Here is a 10,474-nt window from a genome sequence, read left to right on the forward strand (position 1 = left end):
GGACAGCGGTGGAGGCCGAGGTGGTGGAGGGGGCAAACCCCAGTGTCCACCTTCAGGCACAGCCTCCCTCCATCACTGAGTGGTCCACAGATTTGCAGTATGGGTTCCCTAGCTCCTTTCCAGGGAGAGAGTGGGGGAAGTTCTGAGGGGTCTGTGGCCCCTCACTGGGCATCCCCTGCAGAGTCAGGACTGTTCCCTGGGCCAGGCTGCCCTGGGAGCCCCCCAGAGCCCAGCCAGCTGGGCTCTCAGGCCCTGCACCTGCTTCAGGTCTTGCTCCAGCCTGGTCTCCACCCCAGGGGCAGGCAGCCCCTACTGGCTTCTCCTGTAGGGCACCTCCCTGCCCCCAGTCCCCCAGAAAATGGTGCTCTCCTGGCCCTGCCTCTGGCCCGCTGCTCCCTCAGCCATGTGGCACTTCTGAGCTCCTGACCTTGGCCAAGGGGAGGTCTCTGTCCCCTTCCTCAACCCTGCGCTACCCTTGGGTCCTGCTCCTCAGGTCACTTCCGTCTCTGGCCCTGGGGAGAAGGCTGCCCTGGTCATGGCCGCCTGCCCCTCATTCCTGACTCACCACCGTCCCCAGGTGTACCATTCCTGCCCTCTCCTCAGCTGCAGTTGAAGGCTTTAACATTGCACACTTTGGGATCACAGTTGCGTCATTGTATATTAAATAATCAGAATAAATCAAGCAGGTCTCAATGCCAATAATAATAATAATAAAAACAACATATTACACACAGCTTCAGGTGCCTTCTCTAAAGAGCCTGATTTCATGGGTCTGAGATAAGGCCTGGAAACTTGCTTTCAGGAAGTCTCCTGGTGATTCTTATCCACAGAGTGATTTGTGTCGTGCTGTTCTGGAATATGGTGAGGAAAGCGTTGATTGCTAGAGAAGTAGCAATACAAGGGTATGCATAGGCCAGATGGCGTGCTTCAAGAGCACAACAGAGAGGGGTTTTGTTGTTGTTTTGAGAAAGGGTCTCACTCTGTCACCCAGGCTGGAGTGCAGTGGCAGGATTTTGGCTCACTGCAACCTCCACCTCCCAGGCTCTAGAGATTCTCCCACCTCAGCCTCCAAGTAGCTGGGAGTAGCTGGGACTATAGGGGCACACCTCTGCTCCCAGCTAATTTTTTGTATTTTTCATGGAGACGGGGTTTTGCCATGTTGCCCAGGCTGGTCTCGAACTCCTGAGCTCAGGTGATCTGCCCACTTAGGCCTCCCAATGTGGTGGGATTACAGGCGTGAGCCACTGCACCCAGCCAGGAGGGTTTTCTTTTCTTTTTTAAACATTCATTGATTTATTTTAGAGACAGGGTCTCCCTGCGTTGCCCAGGATGCAGTGCAGTGGCTATTTACAGGCGCAGTCACAGCTTGCTACAACCTCGAACTCATGGATTCAACCGATCCTCCCACCTCAGCCTCCTGAGTAGCTGGGACTACAGGCAAGCGCTACCATGCCAGGATGGGAGTGTTGTTTTGATCCATTTGCAAAGAGCAACTGTGAAAGGACAGCAAAGGCAAGAAGTCACATGATTCGCTCTTTGGTGAGAGTGATTGGAAGCAGCAAGAACAGATGTAGAATGAAAAACTAGGAGCTTACTGCACTGTCCCCGTGAGAGAAGATGGTGGCCTGGACTAGTAGCAGTGAGCAGAAGGGAAATGGACACAGATGGGGGATCTATTTCAGATCACAGCCTACAGAAGATCCTGTCTGCCTTCAGCAGAAGGACTTTGTCTAGGTGTGCTGTTGACATAAAGTGACCTTGTGAGGCCATCCACAGGAAGCCACACCAGCAGGAGGCTATTTTAGCTGGTCAGAGCTGAGCAGACTAAAAAGGCAACATGCTTTACAGTGATTATTTTAGATACCTGCTACAATTAGAGGTAACTCTCTTCCCTGGGCTAGACCAATTAGGAGTTATTAACTTTTCTACTTACATTGTATTTATTTTTCAAGATGTAGTATATTCACATGGTTGTGTTTTAAGTTACAAAGGAGCATATGGATTAAAAGTCTCCTTCATACGCCCGTTTGCTAGCCATCTTGTCACCCTTCCCATCAACAACCAAAGTTATTCATTTCTTGGGTTATCCTTCCAGAGATCATCTATACCAGGCATGTTCATTTCCTGAGGCTGCTGCAACAACTTACCAAAAACTTGGTGGCTTAAAACAACAGAAGTTTGTTCTCTGATGGTTCAGGAGGCAAGAAATCCAAACTCAAGGTGTTGGCCATGTTGCTTCCTTCTGGGGGCTCTGAGTGAGAATCTATTCCATGCCTGTCTCCCAGCTGCTGGTATCTGTTGACAGCCTTTGGAGTTTCTTGGCTTGTAGGAGTGTAAGTCCACACTCTGCTTTCACCATCATATGTCCTTCTTTCCTGTCTTTTTGTGCTTATACTCAAATCTCTCCCTTCTTTTTTTTTTTTTTTTTTTTTTTGAGATGGAGTCTCACTCTGTCACCTAGGCTGGGGTGCAGTGGTGCGATCTCAGCTCACTGCAACCTCTGCTTCCTGGGTTCAAGCGATTCTCCTGCCTCAGCCTCCAGAGTAGCTAGGATTATAGGCACCTGCCACCATGCCCGGCTAATTTTTGTATTTTTAGTAGAGATGAGGTCTCACCATCTTGGCCAGGCTGGTCTCGAACTCCTGCCTTGGCCTTCCAAAGTGCTGGAATTACAGGCGTGAGCCACTGCACCCAGCCCCCCCTTTCTCTTATAAGGACATCAGTCATTGAACTATTTAGATCACACCCTAAATCCAGGATGAGCTCATTTTGAGATCTTAGTTATATCTGCAAAGACCCTGGTTTCCAAATCAGATCACATTGACAGATAAGAGGGGGGTTAGGACTTGAATATATCTTTTTGGAGCCACTGTTTAACCCACTACTCTAGGGGCTGGCAAACATTTTCTGTAAATAGCCAGAGAGTAAATATTCTAGGTTTTGTGGATGTATGATATTTGTAGCAATTACTCAATCCCATAGTAGTGAAAAAGTGGCCACATACAATATAGACACAAATGGGCATGATTGTATTTCAATAACACTTTATTGACAAAAACAGGTCTCAGGCTGTATTTGGCCTAAAGAGGTCACAGTTTTCTTTTTCTTTCTTTCTTTTTTTTTTTTTTTGAAACACAGTTTCTCTCTTGTTGCCCAGGCTGGAGTGCAATGGTGCAAACTCAGCTCACTGCAACCTCCGCCTCCCAGGCTCAAGTGATTCTTCTGCCTCAGCCTCCTGAGTAGCTGGGATTACAGGCAAGCATCATCATGCCTGGCTTATTTTTTTTTTCTTTGTCTTTTTAGTAGAGACGGGGTTTCACCATATTGGACAAACTAGTCTCCAACTCCTGAGCTCAGATGATCTGCCCGCCTCGGCCTTCCAAAGTGTGGGATTACAGACATGAACCACCACATCCGGCTAGTTTTCTAACCTCTGATTTATACTATACAAGTAAGTATGAGCATGTGTTTGCATGGGTATTCATTTCCACCTTGTTTACACAAATGTAGCATACTGTACACTCTGTTCTGTACTGTGCTTCTTTATCTAAGTCTTAGTGATCTTTCCCTGTGAGTACATAAAGAACTTCCTCCCTTTGTTCAGCAACATCATAGCCCACTTTGTGGACACACTGTATTTTATTCAAGTAGACCTTTCTTGCTGAACATTTGTTTCTGTTCTCTTGCTATTGCATAACTGCTATGAATAAATAGGTTCAAATATCATTTCTACATTGTATCTGTAGAATAAATTTCTAGAAGTGCAATGGCTAGGTCAAAAACTATGTACAACAACTAGATGCAATAATATGAATAAATCTTGCAAACAGAATATTAAGCCAAAGGAGCCTGATTTTTAAAATGTATAATTCCTTTTATATTAAGCAGAAACAGATAAAACTAACTTTTGCTGTTACAAGTGAGAATATTGATTATTCTTGGGGTTGTCAAACATGAAGGCAGGCGGGGCTCAGTGGCTCATGCCTGTAATCCCAGCACTTTGGAAGGTCGAGGTGGGTGAATCACTTGACGCCAGGAGTTCGAGACCAGCCTGGTCAACATAGTGAAACTGTCTCTACTAAAAATACAAAAATTAGTTGGGTGTGGTGGCACACGCCTATAATCCCAGCTATCTGGGAGCCTGAAGCAAGAGAATTGCTTGAAACTGGGAGGCAGAGGTTGCAGTGAGCTGAGAAGATTGCACTATTGCACTCCAGCCTGGGGGACAGAGTGAGATTCTGTCTCAAAAAAAAAAAAAAAAAAAAAACACAACTAAGCAAACAAATCAAAATTCCAGAACACTAACAGATGGTCAGCCAAAAGCTTTTTTCTATTCCTTTATTCTCTCTGTATAATATTAAACATTAAGGAATTACCACACTGGGGCCAGGTGTGGTGGCTTTAGCCCACCCAACATCTTGGGAGGCCAAGGTAGGAGGATCCTTTGAGGCCAGAGGTTCAAGACCAGCCTGGGCAACATGGCGAAGCCCCATCTCTACTAAAAATATAAAAATTAGCTGGTTGTGGTGGTGCATGCCAGTACTCTCAGCTGCTTGGGAGACGGAGTCAGGAGGATCACTTGAGCCTGGGAGGTGGAGGCTGCAGTGAGCCAAGATCTCGCCACTGCACTTTAGCCTGGGTGACAGAGTAAGACCCTGTCTCAAAAATAAAAAGTAAAAAATAAAATTACCACACTGGCTTCAGCTTTTGGTTGGATTAGAGAGTTGAACTGTGCCCTCATAAAGGATATAAACCTCCCCTTGTGAATGTGATCTGATTTGGAAATACGATCTTTGCAGATGTAATTAAAATCTCAACATGAGATCATTCTGGTTTATGATGAACCCTAAATCCAATGACTAGTGTTCTTATAAGGGAAAGGATAGAGAGATTGGTGCATACAGACACAGAGAAGGCAGTGATGTGAACACAGGCAGATATTGCAGTGATGTGTTTATAAGCCAAGAAATGCCAACGTTTGCCAGCAACCACCAGAAGCCAGGAGAGAAGCATGAAACAGATTCTTCCTCCAAATCTCTAGAAAGAATCAACTGGCTGACGCTTTGATTTCAGACTTCTGGACTCTTGAACTGTGAGAGAATACATTCCTGGTTTTTAAAGGTTACCAAGTTTGTGGTAATGTGTTACATATAGCAGCCCTGGGAAATGTATACAGTACAGTTGGTCTGGGATTAGTCTTCTGTTGGTGACCAATTTTATCTTTTCTAATCTTAACTATTCTAGTTAGGAGTGACTTGATTTAGGGGGAAAAAAAAAGGTAGTAGAGGCTGGGTGTGGTGGCTCACACCTGCAATCCCAGCACTTTGGGAGGCTGAGGCGGGTGGATCATCTGAAGTCGGAGTTCAAGACCAGCTGAGCCAACATGGTAAAACGCCATCTCTACTAAAAATACAAGAATTAGCCAGGTGTGGTGGTGGGCGCCTGTAGTCCCAGCACTTTGGGAGGCCGAGGCAGGTGGATCACTTTAGATCAAGAGTTCGACCTGGCCAACACGGCAAAACCCCGTCTCTACTAAAAATACAAAAAGTAGCTGGGTGTGGTGGCAGACAACTATAATCTCAGCTACTCGGGAGGCTGAGGCAGGAGAATTGCTTGAACCCAGGAGGCAGAGGTTGCCATGAGCCGAGATTGCGCCACTGCACTCCAGCTTGGGCAACGGAGGGAGACTCCATCTCAAACAAAAAACAAACAAAGAAAAAACAAAACAAAACAAAAACGGAGGTTCTTGTTGACAACCCCTGACTGCTTCAAAAAGACTCAAGTGTTCTTACTTCATGTGCCACAGAAAAGAGGCTCAGGTAAGAGCTAATCATGATTCCACTACCTCATTTGGGATGAGGTCCTAGGTGGGTCCCTCTCTGTTCTTTGGTAGCAAAATTAGAAAGTACACATTAGTTTGGAACGGGGATTTCTTTCAGGAATATTGCAGATGTGAGCTTACTTAAATTGTATACCGAATCTTACTGATTTCCCACAAGAGAGGAAAAAACATTAATTGAATGGAGGTGGGGAGACATTATTGACATTTGCCATATATTAGCTATTCTATTCCATGTTTAGCTATATCCCAGATTCCCCTTCTATCTGGAAGATTTTTCTCTTTGGGTGGGTTTGGTTTAGGCAGGGCCCAGTCTCCTTCTGTGGAAATCCTACAGGGAAATACACTTCATTTCCCTGGAATCCTGGCAATGAGGACTCAGGCATGTGACCTTGGACCAGCCAATGGGCTGCTCCTATCTGAGGCACTTATTGCTTCTGGGAGGAATGACCCAAAGATGCGGGGACAGAGATTATTTCTGGTGGCAGATCAAAGGATACAGAGGCCTGGCATTAATGGTGGTTTCTCTTTTCTTTTTGAGAAAGAAAAGTTCTCTTTTCTTTCTCAAAAAAAGTTTCACTCTTGTCGCCCAGGCTGGAGTGCAATGGCATGTTCTCAGCTCACTGAAACCTCCGCCTCCAGGGTTCAAGCGATTCCCCTGCCTCAGCGTCCCAAGTAGCTGGGATTACAGGTGCCTGCCACCACACCCGGCTACTTTTTGTATTTTTAGTAGAGACAGGGTTTCACCATGTTGGCCAGGCTGATCTCAAACTCCTGACCTCAGGCGATCCACCCGCCTTGGCCTCCCAAAGTGCTGGGATTACAGGCATGAGCCACCACACCCGGCCTCCTTCTTTTTTAAAAAAAGACAAGGTGTTTCTCTGTTGCCCACACTGGAGCCCACTGGTGCAATCATAACTCACTGTAACCTCAAACTCCTGGGCTCAAGAGATCCTCCTGCCTCAGCTTCCTGAGTGGTTAGGACTACAGGCACATGCCAAATGGTGGCATCTTAACCAACTGTTTCTTAGATGTTTGGAGCATTATCTCAGTGTAACCTGGGCTGTGCTTCCTCTCCTCTAGGTCACACCCAAATTCTCCCCTCCTCAACCTTCCAGTAAACTTTTTTTCTGCTTAAGTTAGCCAGAAATGCTTTCTGTTGTTTGCAACCAAGAACAGTGACTGGTGGCTGGGCATGGTGGCTCACACCTATGATCCCAACATTTGGGAGACTGAAGCAGGTGGATCACCTAAAGTTAGGAGTTCAAGACCAGCTTGACCAACATGGTGAAATCCCATCTTTAATAAAGATTAAAAAAAAAAAATTAGCTGGGCATGGTGGCAGGGACCTGTAATTCCAGCTACTCGGGAGGCTGAGGCAGGGGAATTACTTGAATCCGGGAGGCAGAGGTTGCAGTGGGCTGAAATCACCTCACTGCAGTCCAGCCTGGGCAACAGAACAAGACTCCGTCTCAAAAAAAAAAAAAAAAAAAAAAGGAACACTAGTGTGAGACCTCAGGCTGCAAGAGGAATTTTACCAGTATTTTCTAGAAAAGACACCCACAAAACTAATGGTGGAAGGCCACGTGAGGCAGATACCCTTTTCAGATTTGGGGGTTGGAGGATCAGGAGAGAGAGGAAGGGAACAGGAAGTGAGAAGGGAAGATATATTCTTTGTTTTTTGTTTTTTGTTTTTTTGAGACAGAGTTTTGCTCGTCGCCCAGTCTAGAGTGCAATGGTGCAATCTCGGCTCATTACAACTTCTGCCTCCTGGTTTCAAGCAATTCTCCTGCCTCAGGCTCCCGAGTAGCTGGGATTACAGGCGCCCACAACCACACGTGGCTAATTTTTTGAATTTTTAGTAGCAATGGGGTTTCACCATGTTGATCAGTCTGGTCTTAATCTCCTGACCTCAAGTGATCCACCAGCTTCGGCCTCCCAAAGTGCTGGGATTACAGACGTGAACCACCGTGCCCAGCCTGGAAAATATATTCTTTTTTTTGAGATGGAGTCCCTCTCTATCACCCAGGCTGTAGTGCCGTGGCACCATCTCAGCTCACTGCAACCTCTGCCTCTCAAGTTCAAGCGATTCTCATGGCTCAGCCTCCCCAGTAGCTGGGACTACAGGCGTGTGCCACCATGCCTGGCTAATTTTTGTATTTTTAGTACAGATGGGGTTTCGCTGTGTTGGCCAGGCTCATCTCTAACTCCTGATCTCAGGTGATCCACTCGCCTCTGCCTCCCAAAGTGCTGGGGTTACAGGTGTGAGCCACGGCGCCCTGCTGATATATTCTTACAATGTGGTTTTCAAGCCTTACCTCTCTATTGACCTCTCGTGAATATGTATAGTTCAATTTCTCAGTTTTCCCATGTAAGGTATGGTACACAGCAGTGAGTCTAATACCACAAGTATGGACCTGCTTTCCACCCCAATCTAATTCGGATGGGTCGTATACTGTGTTTCAACCCAGCCAACTTCCCACCCCCAGCGATCAGGACTCTACCCTCTCAGTTCACATAGTACCTTGCTGCCATAGCACAAACTGCTTTGGATTGAAATGATCGCTTTAACTTGGGAAAATAGTATAACGCAAATCAGATAAATGCAAATTAAAGTAAAGTGGGAATGTCAGGGTTTTGGTTGTTTTGTTTTGCCAAATTGTTTTTCTTTTGAGACAGGGTCTCACTCTGTCACACAGGCTGGAATGCGGTGGCTGACTCATACCTCACTGCAGCCTTGATCGCCTGGGCTCAGGTGATCCTTCTGCCTCAGTCTCCCAAAGTGCTGGGATTACAAGCTTGAGCTACTACACCCATTCTAGTTTTTGTTTTTTAATAATAATCCTTGACTGGGCACGGGGGCTCACGTCTATAATCCCAGCACTTTGGGAGGCTGAGGCGGGTGGATCACCTGGGGTTGGTTTAGTTTTGTACTAAAAATACAAAAATTAACTGGGTGTCATAGCACACACCTGTAGTCCCAGCTACTAGGGAGGCTGAGGCAGGAGAACTGCTTGAAGCTGGAAGGTGGAGGTTGCAGTGAGCCGAGATTACACCAGTAGACTCCAGCCTGGGTGTGACAGAGTAAGACTCTGTCTCAAAAAAAAAAAAAAAAAAAAAAAAAAAAGCATTAAAAGCACATCCTTCCAAAAAAAAAGTTTAAAAAAACCCTTAAAGCTCAGTGTACTGTGTGCTGTAGATTCCCTGGATCTCCTTTTACATGTCTGTGGCCTTTCTTATAATTTCCTTTGTTATTTATCTCTCTTCTAAATCCTTGCCCTTTAATATCTTAATTTCACTGGATACAGGTTTCTTTGAGCAGCATCTCATATTTCTTCCTTAACCAGATCATTGGAATTTGTAGGTCAGAATCTGGTTCTAACCACCTCCTACTCTTCTGAAACCATATCCCTTTTTATAGTTTCTATTGTAGGATCATTTTATTTATTTATTTATTTATTTATTTATTTATTTATTTATTTATTTATATTTTTAGCAGAATTTTGCTCTTGTTGCCCAGGCTGGAGTGCAATGGTGCCCTCTCAGCTCACCGCAACCTCCACCTCCCAGGTTCAAGCGATTCTCCTGCCTCAGCCTCCCAAGTAGCTGGGATTATGCGCATGCACCACCATGCCTGGCTAATTTCGTATTTTTAGTAGAGACAGGGGTTTCTCCATGTTGGTCAGGCTGGTCTTGAACTCCTGACCTCAAGTGATCCACTCGCCTTGGCCTCCCAAAGTGCTGGGATTACAGGCGTGAGCCACTGCGCCCAGCCTGTATGTTTTTTATGATCTATTTTTTTCAATCTAAAAAGTAATTCCTGCTTATAAGAGAAAGTTTAGAAACAGGAAAAAAAAAAGCACAATATGGCAGTTTAGAAACTGCTGGCTCTCTCTCAGTATGCATTCTCCCCTTCTTCCTTGAGACACTCAAATAATACCTGCGCTGCTCAGAATAAACTGTATGTTTCCTGATCTCCTTTACACCTGGATGTGATCACGTGAGCATCTTTTGGTCAGTGTAATGTGAGCAGAGTGATGTGCACAACTTGCCGATTTTGTCCTTGAACCTCCCACTACTCCTTTTCCCTGGTCTTACCAGTCAGAATGCAATCAGCAGGTAGGGTGGCAAGCCATCTTCAGCCATGGGGACTAGGGCATCACTCTAGTTATGGCCCCCAGTAAGACATCAGGAGCCTGGGTAACAGATATTGCAGAGACACTGTATCAGCTCTGGAATGTATATGCTCAGGCTGTGGCATGAGAGATGCAATATCTAAGTTACTAATATTTTTGGGTTTCTTTGTTACAGCAATGTCAGCTGTATTCGAATAAAAATATCAATTCAACAAGGATTTATGCCAGCTACAATGCTTATACCCTGCTCAGAGCTATGTGAGGATAATAATCATCACTGCAAATTTGTGTAGTTTTTTTTTTAAATTACTTATTTATTTTTTAAGAGATGCGGGTCTCACTCTGCTGCCCAGGCTGGACTACAGTGGTGCAATCATAGTTCACTGCAGCCTCAAACTCCTGGGCTCAAGCAATTCTTTTGCTTCAGCCTCCTTGGTACCTAGGACTACAGGCACCACCATGCCTGGCTAATTTTTAAAAAATTTGTTTTTGTAAAGAC

The sequence above is a fragment of the Piliocolobus tephrosceles genome, chromosome 7 (genome assembly GCF_002776525.5).
Source record: "Piliocolobus tephrosceles isolate RC106 chromosome 7, ASM277652v3, whole genome shotgun sequence".
In the NCBI taxonomy this organism is placed as follows: Eukaryota; Metazoa; Chordata; class Mammalia; order Primates; family Cercopithecidae; genus Piliocolobus; species Piliocolobus tephrosceles.